Source organism: Thalia democratica, chromosome 7, assembly GCF_965202585.1.
Source record: "Thalia democratica chromosome 7, ktThaDemo2.hap1.1, whole genome shotgun sequence".
Taxonomy (NCBI): domain Eukaryota; kingdom Metazoa; phylum Chordata; class Thaliacea; order Salpida; family Salpidae; genus Thalia; species Thalia democratica.
In genome coordinates this window covers 57,629,609-57,647,892 of record NC_139171.1, presented here as the reverse complement: position 1 = coordinate 57,647,892, position 18,284 = coordinate 57,629,609, and positions in this window count along the sequence as shown.

Genomic DNA, 18,284 nt, shown 5'->3' with positions numbered 1-18,284 from the left:
GAAAAAAGTGATCTGTTGATGATAAAATATAATCGTAGGTAAATAAACTTAACTATAACCATTTGCTGTAGTTAGCTTTATTTACATTTTTTTGTCTACAACAGCTTGTAGTATAACATTGAAGTTTGTACTATAGAATTATTTAGCTGTAAATCTCAAACATTTACGAGTGTGAAATTAGCTTGGTAACAATTTTCAAAAATTTTCCTTATCTTAATAGATTTATAAATAATTCGCAAATCGGTCCAGGACACAAGTCAATTGTTTTTACTAGTGATTTTTTCCCTGCATCAGTAGTTACAAAAAAAAGATAAACGATAGTTTAAAAATCTACCAGTTTATTGCAACATTTTGTTCAAATTAATTTCGGACAACATAAATAAATTAAAATTTAAGTAAAAATTTATTAATTTCATTTAAAATCATTTAAAGTAATCATTTAAAATTTTAGTTTTATACACAGTTTTGAACTACTACGTCATAATATATTTTTTAACTTTTATTTATTTTGTTGCATGAATGTGTTTAGTTCTACTAGTTTTAAAGTTCACTGATGAAGGACTGTTGTCCGAAATTAATTTGAACAAAATGTTGCAATAAACTGGTAAATTTTCAAACCATCTTTTATTTATTTTTTCTAAATTATCTTAGTAGCTAAGTAATAACTTTTTTTAATCTAGAGAACGGTTCTTTGTCTTTAATTTAAAAAAATTCCATTGAATTGGGGTTTGACTTTTAGTGTGGGGCCCCTTAGAAAAAAATGAGTTTTTTATTAATTTTTACTAAGCTCGAATTTATTAAAAAAATCAACGGATTATTTTTTTTTTAATTAGTATTTATTTGTGAATTAATTTTATACAGAAAATTTACTAGAATTCCTAATTCCGGAATAAGGTCAAGTAGAACGAAATTTGAGTTTTGTTATCAATATTTCTTAGCTTAAAAAAAAAAAAAAAGTTAACTATTTTTTTTTTGAGTTTATCTGTTAATAAATTTCATACAACAATTTTTTTCCAAATGTTAATATTTCGTTTTATTTGGCCTTTTTTCGAAATAAGGAAATCTGGAATAGGCTAAATAGTACAAAGTAATAACAGTTGGAAAAAAAGTGACCCGTGTTAATAAGCTAAAACGACACTGCAGTTATATAATAATAATTAAAAATAAAAACTCCGTAGTTTTCGGAAGTTTTCTAAATAATTTAAGAGTGTGATAAGCTTGTTGGATCTGATTAATATAAAAAACTTAGAGGTATGAAATAGTTTTTTCAGTTATTTTTTTCAGATCAATTTTGAAAACCTTACTTTCAATTTATTTTTTACTAAGTTCAGAAAAACAATTTTTCACTAAAATATTTAGATTATTTAAGGTTGGTTACTTAAGTTTGACAATATCAAAAAAAACTATAGCCTTATGTGATAATACGTACCATTTTATACATGATAAGACGTTTTAGATTATTGGAAAATAAACATAACTTTAACTATATCTGTGTTTTCATAAGGCTAGTTTTAATATTACTAAAACTGTTTTCAAATTTAGCTTTTAATCAATTTAAGTTGTTTTTTTTTACTTTAATACTGTTTTATTTTATAATAATTGTTTGTATTTTCTATTTTAAAATATTTAATAATATAATAGTTTTAAACATGTTATTAAAGTAAGTTTTATTGAACTCAAACAGAATTTAATCGCTAAAATGTAGAACTAGAACAAAAAAGATAGCTGCAAAAATTTATCATAATACTCAATAGATTTTTACTATTAATCTTAAACGATTTTTCTAAATATGTGTATGGTAAGTTTACGTTAAAAAAAGTTTGTTTTGAAATTCCAGATTAGTATTTTTACTTAGAGTAAAATTAATAGTATTTTATTAATCTAAAGAACAATAATCTATGATTTTTTTTTCTATTAACAAGTGTTATAAAAATACTTTTAATAAACGACAAAAAACTAAACTATGTTTGTTGGAAGATTTATGTTGCTTCAAACTCTGCATAAACTTATTCAAAGTATAAAAAGCAAGAAATAATAAGTCCAATCGAAATCAACATCATTAATTATGTTTTTTTAACGACATAAAAAAATTAAGAATATATAAAATGTTTTAGTTATTTGTTAATCAAAACTTCCAAACATTATCTTTAACTTAAAATATTAAATAAATATTATTAATCCATTTAAAAGGTACACAATGTTTTTGTTTAATTGTTTACTTTATTAGTTATTAAAAAAATATTACAGTTCATTATTTTCATCTAAGCAAGGCACTTTCACACAAGAAAAACTTCCAAGATCTTCAGTAACTTCACATGGTTCTTCTGACCATTTATAATTCTCAGTGTCATAAATTAAAATTGGTAGGTCAAACTGAAAAATAAATATTTTCTTTCCGATAGAACAAGCTCGGATTTCAATATAATCATCAACTAGTTTTGGTGATTTTATAACGACAAACTCTTTACACACATTGTCAAAAACTTCACATGTGTTTTCTTGGTGAGAAATTACAAACAATTTATTCATAACAACAATTAAACTGTGAAAACTTTTACCAGTATTCATGTTAGGCATTGGCGACCATTTATTTGGTAAAACATCATATGACTCAACAGTTTTTAAGTTATCAAAAAAATCAAGGCAACCACCAGAAACTACAATTCTTTCTTCAAAAACTGCACAAGCTGCACTTGATCTTAATTCGTTAGTTCTAGCAACTTCTTTCCAACTGCAATCACTTGTATCAAACTGTAAGCAAGAATTGGTTCTAACCATATCTTTGTTACCTCCAAAAACAAAAATTTTATCCATGAATGCGCATGCGCAAAAATACTGACGTTCATCATACATTTCAGCTACTTGACACCATGTTTTAGTAGTAAATGAATATTTATTTACAGACAATGCCCAATCGTTATTAATGTAGCCTCCAAAAACATATAGGTGTTCTTTTACATAAACTACTTCATAAAAGCTACGTCCCGTTATCATTGGTGGATAAGCTTCTATTTCACCTAATCTATTTACGTCAACACAACATACTCTATTACAAGGAATGTGTGGACCTGAAGAAGTGATTGCAGTAATGTGTGAACCATTATTACGAGGAATAAATGGATGTAATTTATCTCCTCCACAAACAACTATTTTAAACGATTTTTGATCACAATACCTAGTTTTCTGATGAACACTCGACGTATTTAAAAAGCAGACATCTTGGCAGTGTAGAGTTTCATTCATAAATTGTGCACAACCGTTATCTCTGATAAAAATTGTCGATTCATCTAAAAGCTTTTGTATAGTATCTTTCGATAGTAGATGTAAACGAACTTTTAACAAAATATCCTTAGCATACTTACTACGTTCTTCAATGTTATAGTTTAACCATATTTCAGCTACATTAAATACTTCAACTTCAGAAGTGATAAGTAGTTCAGAACTTGCAAGTATTTTTGAAACCAAAGAGTAACCAAGCTGCTTAAAGCTATCAGTATCACTTACAATTGGAAAACAACGTTCTATAAATCTCAGAGTTGTTTTATGGAGACTTAGCAAATTGAAAAGATAAGCAAATTGATAAACAGATGCAGCATTTCTTGTTTGTAGTTTTTCAATTAAAGTTGTGCAAATTTTACTACTTGCATCTTCTGTGAGCAAACATTTGTTTACTCGTGTTAATGTAATTGTGTTCTGCTTAAATTTCTTCATGTTACCTGAAAAAAAACAATTTTTGTAACTAGATAAATGAAGCTTTGTAAACTGAGCAAAAACAACAAGTACTATCAGTTATTAAATGGTTAATATATATATTTATTACATACTTATGTTTGAATAATTTTCAACCTAACGATAACGCATCGTTGTTTAAAGTAAATTTAGAAAAAAAATTTTATTAATTAAATAACTTAATGAAAATAAGACTTTGAAGTATTAAAATCTTATCATACAAGCTTGTCACTTTAATTAATAAAACTCCTGCAAATTTTTGAAAATTTATTACTTCTAGATAATAATTTTTACAAATGTAACAATTTTTTCAAATTTTCAGGAAATTCTTGCTAAATGAAATGATACTAACCTAGTTTGCTAACCTTATTAACTGGTTGTTAAACCATTAGATATTTACCTAAAGCAAAAAAAAAATTAAATTAAAAAAAAATCAAAATTAATGAAACATTAACACGTACCAATTACATTAGTATCATTTGAATTGAACATTTCATCATATTGAAAGCTTTTTGTACCGTTTTCATTGCAAAACTTTAAAATAGCAAGCTTTTTGAATTCTGCTATACCAGGGGTCGGCAGGCAGTTGGTGCTCGCGGGCCAAATTTCAAATTTCAAAAAACTTCGCGGGCCGCAGTTTTAGTTTTAGTTACATTTAAATAATCTTCTGGTTTTAGTTTTAGTCACACTTTTAGTTAATTTTTATTAAGTTTTGCTTTTATTTTTACATAGACTATTTATTAAAAAAAAATGATTTACACTGACTAATATATTTAATTCTTAATACACTATGTACTATTTTTTTCAGTTAATAGTTTAACTTAATATTTACTTAACTTTTTATAAAAACCAAGCTTGAATTACTTTATGAGTGACTTTTATACATTCTTTTATGTTATCAACTAATTTTTTATATAAAAATCTGTTAATTATTGAAAATATATTTTAATTTTTTTTAAATTTGCACTCTTTTAAAAATTCAGTAATTAGTTTACATAAAAATAAAACCTATTTGTATTGAAGAAACCTAAAACTTTTTTTTTACATAATTATTGCTCGAATTCTTTATTATTAATTAACTAGTCTTTTACATAATGGTCACTTTAACAACTAAAAATGTTTGAGTAATATAAAACCAGTCTAAGTTTACTAAAAGTTAAAAAAGCTTAGAAATAGCTGTTAATCAAGCTTAAATAACTAACTAAAATATTATCATTATTAAAAAGTACAAAATATGTACGTAGCCTAGAAAAAATTACAATAAATAAATTACACTACAATCATAAAACTATTATGAGTATTGATATATTTACTTAAAGTACTTGAAAAATAAATTTCACACAGACCTGAGTTTTCAACATTGTCTTAAACAGGTTTAATTTAGTCTTAGTACACAAATTTCTAAACTAGGCTTTTTTTTTTGCAATCCTATTTATAACAAAGTTTACAAAAAAAAAAAAAACGAAGTTTATTAGCAGATTAAATATAAACAAAAATAAACGTTATAAGTCAGCTTGAATGTATATTTTAAGTTTTTTAAATATTTATAACGAAAAAATGAAAAATTATTAACCCTTTAATAAAAAGAAGTTTTTTTTTTCAGCATTATAACAAATCTTTATCACAATAAAAATTTTGCATTTATAAATAGTAAATGTGAAATATAAGACGAACTATAAAAATATAAAAACGTTGGTTAGGAGTTATTGCAAGAAACGAAAAAATGCTTACGTCAGATTTAACAAAGCGCATGATTATCTTCAGTAACTACAGACTGATCAGAAAATTTTTTCAAGGCATTTATAAAGTAGCAAAAGTAATTAATAAAAAGGAGATACCGTTTGAACTGAAAAAATTTTAAAACATTTTTCTTAGCAACTTAACTTGGTACTACAAAAAAAACAAGTTATCTATAAAATGTGGTGCCATATAATGACACTTGAAACAAAGTCAAAACTTTTGGAGTTTCAGATAAACGAACCTTTGAAACATAAAACTAATAACAGATTTTGACTTTTTAGATGCAAATAAAACCCACAGACAATTTTTTTTTCTACAATTTTTTGCCTTCAATAGTTATGAATTAAATTTAGATTATAAAAAACTTACACAAAAAAAAATAAGTTAATGTCTAACGCACATTTACAATCAAACTTTTCTGCGTGCAATAGCTTGATTGAAGTTGTAATTTTTTTTGTAAATTAAGTTGTATCCTAAGTTATAATAACGTTTAAACAAATAACGCAAAAAATGGCAAAAGAATTAATAATGAAATTAATAAAGGGAAGGACCATTTGAATCTCATACGGAAAAATTATATTGTTCATTTCTGCATCTGTAGCTTTAAAAGAAAAAAGCATTTAAAACTCTTTTTTTTTAATCTCAATTTACAGGTTTTTGTAAGCAAATTGTCAAATTCAAGGTATTACGTCAACACTGATTGTTCACACTTATAAACAATATAAATAATATTTCAAAGTATAGCAGCTGCAAGACTTATAATATATTATAATCATAACCACAAATGTGAGTATAACAAAACATAAATCATAGGTTTGTTTGCCACTCTTCAAAGCAAAAATGTTTTGAATGAGTGCCAAAAACTAGCCTGATAACTTAGATTTAAATTTTAGAACAAAAAAAGCAATTCAAGGTAAATACTAAAAAAATGTCTAAATTAGCCTGAAATTTGAAAAATATTCAATGACTGACTTAGTCCAATATTGTGGCAAAGTTAAGTTGCTTAATTGCTTGAATTTGAACTATTTTAGTTAACAACTTTTAAATTTATTAAATTTACCATCACTAAATATAATATATCTTAAATACGTAGTTACAAAAAAAAAGCATATATGTATATTTGGGTGGAAAGCAAAGAAATAAATTCGATCTACCAAAAACTTTTGTTTAAAAAATGAAACTGTATACCTACCAATTTACATAACAAATAATTTTTTTTTCTGCATATATACTGTTTTAAAAGTGTTGTAAACGCTAAGATTTTCAAGTAGAAAAAAAAAATTATATATATGATTAAACTTCACTTAATCTAACTTATGTATTTAAAAAAATGGTTTAAAAAATGGTTCTAAACATCTGTGTACATTGGTGTTTATAGCAATTAATTTAAATTGCACACAATCCTTCTAAAACTTAATATGTTTTAAATTGAAATAAAATAAACCTACTTATTATTATGCTATTTCAAATGTTTTTGTGCACACTTAGATATAAATTACTGTGATAAAACATTTATAAAAGAATTTAGGTACTAATTACATGTTAAACAAAATACCTGAACTATACAGAAAGAAATTTTAGTTAAGTACTGTGCATTACATGGAAAGCATTTGCGTTTAGTTTTTTATAAAAATAACTAAATAAATGTTATATAAACAACCTACTGCATCCAAGCATTTCTTTTTTCAGCAAAAAATTTACAGATGCAATAAGAAAGTTATTGTGAAACTGATAGAAAATCACTTGTCAAATGCTAATCTGTCTTTTTAACAATTTCAAGTCAAAGCAATATAGTTTTTTAGTTGTCTTCAAATGTTATTCAGTGACTTAAAACGATATTAATCAATCTAAACCAAATTCCCATAAAAAAAATCACCAAAATTTATTTTTGCTCGGCGGGCCACATTTAGTAGCTCGCGGGCCGCAGAAAATTCTCTGGCGGGCCGCATTCCATTCAAAAAAATAACGTGCTCGCGGGCCGCAGATTTACCCTTCGCGGGCCGCATTTGGCCCGCGGGCCGCAGTTTGCCGACCCCTGTGCTATACAGTCAACATTATTAGAAACCTTATTTGGTTTAAATTTCTTTGTACTTGGTACATTTTGACTGTGTACTATCGACATATTTAATTTATTTGTCATAAATAGTTAAACGACCTGTAAAGAACAATTGTAAGTTATTATAATGGAAAAATAACCAAGCAAAAAAATGTTTAAAAAATCAAAGTGTTTTCAAGTACTAACTATAAATTTGATAAACTTATCCTATAGGAAAACAAAGTAATTAAGATAAAAATGTAGTGAAATTTTGATTAACATTATTCTATTTACAAACTGAAAAGAAATTTTAGTTCAAACTTCAGATCAAGCTCTAGTAGATCATTATGAACCAGGGATGAAGCTAGTTCAAAAAAAGTTTCAAATCTCCAAAAAAAAAACCATCAAGAATGACGCTTGATGACGTCATAGCAAGAACAGAACAGCTAATATAAATTAATTTAAATGTTGAACTATGAATATAAAGTGTGTGCGTGGCAACTTATGTTGCTCTTGACCCTTATAATTCCTTCTGTGAAGCCAATAATGTAAGCCCATAAAACCTTTTAATGTAATAAAAATAAAATAAAAACACAATTTAGTTTCAAAAAATATTGTTGATAGCCTCTAAATTTATATATTTCACACCATTTTTCAGAATTCATATAATATTAAATATTAATATTTATCAGACAGATACTCAGAGGGCCACGAGCAGTAAAGAAGCCACATGGGGGACATGAATTCTTGAAGGGAATATTGCTTTTTAATATAGTTTATTAAAGAAGGCCATTTACAAAAACGTTTTGAAAACCCTGTTCTAAAGTGTACTTCACAATACTTCAACTAAACTGTAGTTCAAAATTTCTTCCAGGTGTTTAAAAGCACATTTTCGGTCTTTTACTAGTTAAAGTTAAGTTTAAGGTAAGAAACTGTGTTGAATCGTATAAAAATATAAAAAAATATACTTTAAAGCTAATAAAACATATTTGAAAGATGACAAAAATAATTTAACTAATAGATATTCTGAGTCAAATTGAAACTTTTCTTCTTAACATATTAAAATTGTTTATAATTCCGGGTTTTTTAAAAATTTTTATGTGATTTATTTCAAAATTCTAGGTTTTCTAGGTTTTTTCAAAGTTTCTCAAATTCCAGGTTTTTCAGGTATTTAAGCCTAAATTTTCAAACCCAAACTTTTTAGGTTTTCAGGTTTACTGGAAACCATTTAAAGTATTTATTATATAAACTTCAGAAAATGATAGCAGTACTGTTTGGAATATTTTAATTATTTGTGTTTTTGTCAACTACAGATGTTGAATCGTGCATCATTCAACCCTGTAAGGTTTATACATTATTATATAAAAATTTAAGAAATTGAAAGCGTTAAATTTTGGAACTTTTTTAATTTATTTTAAATTTTCAGGGCTGCCACTTTTTGAGTCAAAAAATCTTCCTTGAATTATCAAAAACTTCCCTGAGTATCTTTAAACTTCCCTGAGTGTTTTCAAATACTTAAAAAATTATATTTACTAAAAAACTATAATGTAAATTCTAAGAATATTGAAGAACTTTCCGCAAGGTTAAAAAATTTCTAAAAGAACACTTAAAATTTAATAAAATTAATTTTTTTCGAACAAAATTTTGAAACTGGATTAAGTAAATCTTATTCTAGATCTAGAAATATTTTGCCTGACACTATTTTAAAATCTTAAAATTTCCCTGAAATTAAAAAAAAAAAATTGCCCTGATTTTCCCTGAGTTAAGAAAAATAGGATTATAATTCTCTGAGTTTCCCTGAGATTTTCTACAACTTGAAAATTCCCTTAGTTTCCCTGAGTTCTCTGAGTAAAAGGCAACCCTGATTTTGTTTACAACAGGGATTTTATTATGCAACATTCAACTCAGAGAGTCTATTTAATTAAAAAAATTATACTTTTTGTTAGTTTCCTTTTAAAATTCAACTTGTTGATTATATTCATTCCTATTGTCTAAGTTTTCTCTTTAGCGACACAAAAAAAATGTAAATTTTCTGATTAAGTCAACACAAAAACTTTAGTAGAACAAATCAAGAACTTTTCTCACCTTAACTTTTTTGATTTTGATAGACTCTGTTAAAGGTGGATTAGGTATGTAGTCATTATTAAATACTTATTGAAAGAGATTATTTAGGTACTACTATATAAATACTAGATGCTACTTTATATAAATTAAGAAAGACAGTTTAATCAAAGTATACAGAATAAAAAGAGAACCACAAAGCAAAAACTTAACTTCAAAAATCTAAGTAACTTATATAAATCAAATGGAAGTAAAAAATACTCTAAAACAGTTGAAGTTTAACTAAACAATGCTTTAAAAACTTAAACTAGTGTGGAAACTGTAGACTTAAACTAGAACAAATAAATACTAATCAGATTATAGTTTTTATACTTCAAAATTAAAAATTCACTCAATAAACTAAATGTATTTTTATTATACACTATAAATCTAATTTTTAGTCTCTAGGTGTTTTAAAAAAACTTTATCTCATAATGATAATAACAATATCTCAGATTTTTGCTTTCTGGTTGACTGGTTTTATCAAATTCGGTGTTCAACAAAATAAAACAGCAAGAGAAACTGCTATTCCTTACAATTCTCATCTAAACTTAAACATAAAGTTGTGACCTCTTAAACAAAACGATAATCATAACTAATTGAAAGTTCATAGATCAACATGAAAAATGTTTGCAAGATAGTGTCAGTATATTTTAGTAAAGATGAGGCTCATGTGTTTTTTTATCGTATTATTTTCACATAATTTTTTATAATTATATTTTTGCTAACAACAATACAGTGTTAACTACAACATGCTTACACTTTAATTGTATACTACTTAAGCATGGAGTTTAAACTAGAAATAATTAAACATTTGTTAATTTCTCAGAAATAGTTGTTTTGATGCCAGACAACTAAAATTTAGCTTTTTTTTAATTATCATACTGAGATAGTTCATTATCTGATAAAGATAGAAGACAAGTCATAGTATAACTAAATTTGTTTGTGTGGATCGTAAAAACTTTTATTAAAACTTTTTAAACAGATAAAGAAATTGAAATTAAATGTTGAAAAAAGTTTGTTTACTTGCATGAATTTAAGTATCTCTTTTGTTTGATTAGATTTGTATAAAGAAGCACTTCAAAAAATGTATGAACACGAAAACTAAATACCACGAACCTAGGAATTAAAATGAGCCCACTCTTGGTTGTACAATTATTATACAAAATATAAAAAAGATTTAGTTCTAAAACTAAATAGTCAAAATACGATAACATTTATTAAGTATAAAATAAGAGACACGTTAACTAAATACTAAGCAGTACATATTTAAGTTGAAAATATTGAAATTACATAAGCTCTACAAAAAGGCTTTATAAAACGTTACTAATAAAAAGTTAATAATCTTGTATCTTCTGTTATACGGTAAGTGGAAACTAAATTTGAAAATTTACTTAATTTACAGTTAGTCTCGGACATAACATTAAACTGTATTTGTGCAGTATGACCTTAGTTTTTAAAATTTTGAGTTTTAGTAAAGTATTTTTAATAGTTTAAGAACTTCCATAACTTTCTAAACTTTTTTACATAAGATTTCCTATAAAGATTCTTGGAAAATTGTGATCTCTCTTTTATAATATTTATGTTTAACATGCCTAATACATTTTATTAAATATCAATTCAAGAATTTCTACTTTAAGATTAAAATTTTTGCTTTATGGCGGCTCCTATGGACCATTACTACTCACAAAACATTATCACATGACATTTGTCAAACAAAAAACGTTTCTGATGTTTATAAAACTTAATAACCCTTAGAGAGAATGTAAATAGTTCCAGGGTTGCCTAAAGCTTAATTTTTTTTCACATAAATTTTGAATTTTGTCCAGGTTTTAAGGTACAAGTTTTTAGGTTTATTTCATTATTAAGTTAAGTTTAAGGTAAATAGTTGTCCTAAATAAGATAGCAACATTACAAAGATGCTGTTATGGTTCTTTGATTTTGTTTTTCATAAAAAAATATTTATATGGTTGATTATTAATTAACATTACATTCTTTTATCAATTGTTTAAAACCAAAGTTTTTTTTTTAAATTTCAAATTTCAAGTTATTCAATATTATTTTCTAGCCAAAATATTAAAAATCCAAGCTGTTTAGAATTCAAGATTTTTCAGCAAAAATGATTGTTAACACTTATATGATTACAATAACTAGTAGTATGAATAATATTGTAAATTAAAACAGCAGTGAAGACTTAAAATCTAACATATTTTATAATTAAAACCAAAATTGTGAGTTGTACTGAACACATAATTTAAGTTAACTTTGCCAATCTTCAAAACAAAAGAGCCTGAGTGACAAAAAACTAGACTGATATTTCAGAATAAATAAAGCAATTTAAGTCAAAAACTGGAAAAATCACGCCTAACATGTTTTCATATTTGAGAAGTTTTCAAACTATCCTGACTTTGTTTGAATTTATCGCAATGCTAAGTTGTTTATATGGTTGGGTTTTAACTATTTAATTGTAAAAGATTTAGACTTAATTAAATCATCTTGCCTAAATCTAGTTTGTATTAAAAAGGAAGTTCCAAAAAATAGCATAGGTGTGTATTAGTTTACAAAACAAAGAAATAGTTTTAACTTTCCGAGAAATTTTGTTTGAAAATTGAAAATGTATACCATCTTTTACAACGTTAATGTTTAATTTTTTTTTATAAAGTGTATAATTTAACAACATCTAAACTTTTTGCTACTTTAAAAAACTAATGTTTATTTATTTAGACTTCATTGAACTTGCGATACGGATTACAAAAAAAGTTTGACATTTTGCTTTTACTGAGATTTGTAGACATAATTTGAAAGTTTGTAATAACCCTGAATAATTATTTAAAAAAATTTATACGATAAACTATAATATTAGTGTTCTATTTATAAAAACTATCAAGGCAAATATATTTTCATAATTAATCAAGAATTCTGCTGATAAATTTTTGTGCAATTAAATGTATTTTAAGAGCATTTTCGCTATTTTGCCACACTTGAAGAGGTTTAACTGATTAAAATCAAGAATTATTTCTCAGCAAATCAATAAGGGCGAGTCAAGTATTTAATTTATAACATTATCTACGGATGGCCACCTGAATATCAGAAGTAAAATATTTTAAACTTGAAAAGTCATTTCTGTGTTTGTGATTTATATTCTTGTGATTTCTTAGATTTTATATAAAGCTTTAATAACTAAAAAAAAAACTAAAATTCAAATATTTTACCAATTTAAAGTATTTATTATATAAACTTTAGAAAATGATAGCAGTACTGTTTGGAATATTTTAATTATTTGTGTTTTTGTCAACTACAGATGTTGAATCGTGCATCATTCAACCCTGTAAGGTTTATACATTATTATATATAAATTTCAGAAATTGAAAGCATTAAATTTTGGAATTTTTTAAATTTATTTTAAATTTTCAGGGCTGCCACTCTTTGAGTCAAAAAATCTTCCTTGAATTATCAAAAACTTCCCTGAGTATCTTTAAACTTCCCTGTGTGTTTTCAAATACTTAAAAAATTATATTTACTAAAAAACTATAATGTAAATTCTAAGAATATTGAAGAACTTTCCGCAAGGTTAAAAAATTTCTAAAAAAACACTTAAAATTTAAAAAAAATTATTTTTTTTTCGAACAAAATTTTGAAACTGGATTAGGTAAATCTTATTCTAGATCTAGAAATATTTTGACTGACACCATTTTAAAATCTTAAAATTTCCCTGAAATTAAAAAAAAAAAATTGCCCTGATTTTCCCTGAGTTAAGAAAAATAGGATTATAATTCTCTGAGTTTCCCTGAGATTTTCTACAACTTGAAAATTCCCTTAGTTTCCCTGAGTTCTCTGAGTAAAAGGCAACCCTGATTTTCTTAACAACAGGGATTTTATTATGCAACATTCAACTCAGAGAGTCTATTTAATTAAATAAAATTATACTTTTTGTTAGTTTCCTTTTAAAATTCAACTTGTTGATTATATTCATTCCTATTGTCTAAGTTTTCCCTTTAGCGACACAAAAAAAAAGTAAATTTTCTGATTGAGTCAACACAAAAACTTTAGTAGAACAAATTAAGAACTTCTCTCACTATAACATTTTTGATTTTGATAGACTCTGTTAAAGGTGGATTATGTATGTAGTCAATATTAAATACTTATTGAAAGAGATTATTTCTACCATATAAATACTAGATGCTACTTTATATAAATTAAGAAAGACAGTTTAATCAAAGTATACAGAATAAAAAGAGAACCACAAAGCAAAAACTTAACTTCAAAAATCTAAGTAACTTATATAAATCAAATGGAAGTAAAAAATACTCTAAAACAGTTGAAGTTTAACTAAACAATGCTTTAAAAACTTAAACTAGTGTGGAAACTGTAGACTTAAACTAGAACAAATAAATACTAATCAGATGATAGTTTTTATACTTCAAAATTAAAAATACACTCAGTAAATTAAATGTATTTTTATCATATACTAAATATCTAATTTTTAGTCTCTAGGTGTTTTAAAAAAAAACTTTATCTCATAATAAAGATAAAAATATTTTAGATTCTTGCTTTCTGGTTGACTGGTTTTATCAAATTCGGTGTTCAACGAAATAAAACAGCAAGAGAAACTGCTATTCCTTACAATTCTCATCTAAACTTAAACATAAAGTTGTGACCTCTTAAACAAAACGATAATCATAACTAATTGAAAGTTCATAGATCAACATGAAAAATGTTTGCAAGATAGTGTGAGTATATTTTAGTAAAGATGAGGCTTATGTATTTTTTTATCTCATTATTTTCACATAATTGTTTATAATTATATTTTTGCTAACAACAATACAGTGTTTACTACAACATGCTTACACTTTAATTGTATACTACTTAAGCATGGAGTTTAAACTAGAAATAATTAAACATTTGTTAATTTCTCAGAAATAGTTGTTTTGATGCCAGACAACTAAAATTTAGCTTTTTTTTAATTATCATACTGAGATAGTTCATTATCTGATAAAGATAGAAGACAAGTCATGGTATAACTAAATTTGTTTGTGTGGATCGTAAAAACTTTTATTAAAACTTTTTAAACAGATAAAGAAATTGAAATTAAATGTTGAAAAAAGTTTGTTTACTTGCATGAATTTAAGTATCTTTTTTGTTTGATTAGATTTGTATAAAGAAGCACTTCAAAAAATGTATGAACACGAAAACTAAAAACCACGAACCTAGGAATTAAAATGAGCCCACTCTTGGTTGTACAATTATTATACAAAATATAAAAAAGATTTAGTTCTAAAACTAAATAGTCAAAATACGATAACATTTATTAAGTATAAAATCAGAGACACGTTAACTAAATACTAAGCAGTACATATTTAAGTTGAAAATATTGAAATTACATAAGCTCTACAAAAAGGCTTTATAAAACGTTACTAATAAAAAGTTAATAATCTTGTATCTTCTGTTATACGGTAAGTTGAAACTAAATTTGAAAATTTACTTAATTTACAGTTAGTCTCGGACATAACATTTAACTGTATTTGTGCATTATGACCTTAGTTTTTAAAATTTTGAGTTTTAGTAAAGTATTTTTAATAGTTTAAGAACTTCCATGACTTTCTAAACTTTTTTACATAAGGTTTCCTATAAAGATTCTTGGAAAATTGTGATCTCTCTTTTATAATATTTATGTTCAACATGCCTAATACATTTTATTAAATATCAATTCAAGAATTTCTACTTTAAGATTAAAATTTTTGCTTTATGGCGGCTCCTATGGACCATTACTACTCACAAAACATTATCACATGACATTTGTCAAACAAAAAACGTTTCTGATGTTTATAAAACTTAATAACCCTTAGAGAGAATGTAAATAGTTCCAGGGTTGCCTAAAGCTTAATTTTTTTTCACATAAATTTTGAATTTTGTCCAGGTTTTGAGGTACAAGTTTTTAGGTTCATTTCATAATTAAGTTAAGTTTAAGGTAAATAGTTGTCCTAAATAAGATAGCAACATTACAAAGATGCTGTTATGGTTCTTTGATTTTGTTTTTAATAAAAAAATATTTATATGGTTGATTATTAATTAACATTACATTCTTTTATCAATTGTTTAAAACCAAAGTTTTTTTTTTTAATTTCAAATTTCAAGTTATTCAATATTATTTTCTAGCCAAAATATTAAAAATCCAAGCTGTTTAGAATTCAAGATTTTTCAGCAAAAAAGATTGTTAACACTTATATGATTACAATAACTAGTAGTATGAATAATATTGTAAATTAAAACAGCAGTGAAGACTTAAAATCTAACATATTTTATAATTAAAACCAAAATTGTGAGTTGTACTGAACACATATTTTAAGTTAACTTTGCCAATCTTCAAAACAAAAGAGCCTGAGTGACCAAAAACTAGACTGATATTTCAGAATAAATAGAGCAATTTAAGTCAAAAACTGGAAAAATCACGCCTAACATGTTTTCATATTTGAGAAGTTTTCAAACTATCCTGACTTTGTTTGAATTTATCGCAATGCTAAGTTGTTTATATGGTTGGGTTTTAACTATTTAATTGTAAAAGATTTAGACTTAATTAAATCATCTTGCCTAAATCTAGTTTGTATTAAATAGGAAGTTCCAAAAAATAGCATAGGTGTGTATTAGTTTACAAAACAAAGAAATAGTTTTAACTTTCCGAGAAATTTTGTTTGAAAATTGAAAATGTATACTATCTTTTACAACGTTTACAACGTTAATGTTTAATTTTTTTTTATAAAGTGTATAATTTAACAACATCTAAACTTTTTGCTACTTTAAAAAACTAATGTTTATTTATTTAGACTTCATTGAACTTGCGATACGGATTACAAAAAAAGTTGGACATTTTGCTTTTACTGAGATTTGTAGACATAATTTGAAAGTTTGTAATAAACCTGAATAATTATTTAAAAAAATTTATACGATAAACTATAATATTAGTGTTCTATTTATAACAACTATCAAGGCAAATATATTTTCATAATTAATCAAGAATTCTGCTGATACACTTTTGTGCAATAAAATGTATTTTAAGAGCATTTTCGCTTTTTTGCCACACTTGAAGAGGTTTAACTGATTAAAATCAAGAATTATTTCTCAGCAAATCAATAAGGGCGAGTCAAGTATTTAATTTATAACATTATCTACGGATGGCCACCTGAATATCAGAAGTAAAATATTTTAAACTTGAAAAGTCATTTCTGTGTTTGTGATTTTTAATCTTGTGATTTCTTAGATTTTATATAAAGCTTTAATAACTAAAAAAACCGTGTAGCAACAAAACATGAATGAAAGTTAAAAACAAGGCTGGTATTAGAAGTGCGCGATACTGCCCTGAAATCTTTTGAAAATTTCAGTAAGTCGGGAAGTATAAGCTTATGAAGGGGCAAAATATTGAACCTGGATTAATTGAATCTCATTCTAGATCTAAAAAAAATTCCCTGATAGTTTTTTAAAAATCTTAAAAATTCCCTGAAACTTTTAGAAAAAACCAAAATTGCCCTGAGTTTCCCTGAGTTAAGAAAAAGAGGATCATAATTCTCTGAGTTTCCATGAGATTTTCTACAACTTGAAAATTCCCTGAGTTCTCTGAGTGAGTGGCAACCCTGATTTTGTTAACAACAGGGATTTTATCATGCAACATTCAACTCAGAGAGTCTATTTAATTAAAAAAAATATGCTTTTTGTTAGTTTACTTTAAATTGAACTTGTTGATTATATTCATTCCTTTTGTCTTAGTTAGTCCTTTAGTGACAGAAAAAAAATGTAAATTTTCTGATTAAGTCAACACAAAAACTTTAGTAGAACAAATTAAGAACTTCTCTCACTATAACATTTTTGATTTTGATAGACTCTGTTAAGAGTGGATTAGGTATGTAGTCATTACTTAATACTTATTGTAAGAGATTATTTCTACCATATAAATACTAGATGCTACTTAATACAAATTAAGAAAGACAGTTTAATTAAAGTATACAGAATGAAAAGAGAACCAAGAAGCAAAAACTAAACTTCAAAATCTAAGTAGCTCATATAAATCAAGTGGAAGTAAAAAATACTCTGAAACAGTTCAAGTTTAACTAAACAATAATTTAAAAACTTAAACTAGTGTGGAAACTATAGACTCATTTACAGAATTCTAGAACAAATAAATACTAATCAGATGATAGTTTTTATACTTCAAAATTAAAAATACACTCAGTAAATTAAATGTATTTTTATCATATACTAAATATCTAATTTTTAGTCTCTAGGTGTTTTAAAAAAAAACTTTATCTCATAATAAAGATAAAAATATTTTAGATTCTTGCTTTCTGGTTGACTGGTTTTATCAAATTCGGTGTTCAACGAAATAAAACAGCAAGAGAAACTGCTATTCCTTACAATTCTCATCTAAACTTAAACATAAAGTTGTGACCTCTTAAACAAAACGATAATCATAACTAATTGAAAGTTCATAGATCAACATGAAAAATGTTTGCAAGATAGTGTGAGTATATTTTAGTAAAGATGAGGCTTATGTATTTTTTTATCTCATTATTTTCACATAATTGTTTATAATTATATTTTTGCTAACAACAATACAGTGTTTACTACAACATGCTTACACTTTAATTGTATACTACTTAAGCATGGAGTTTAAACTAGAAATAATTAAACA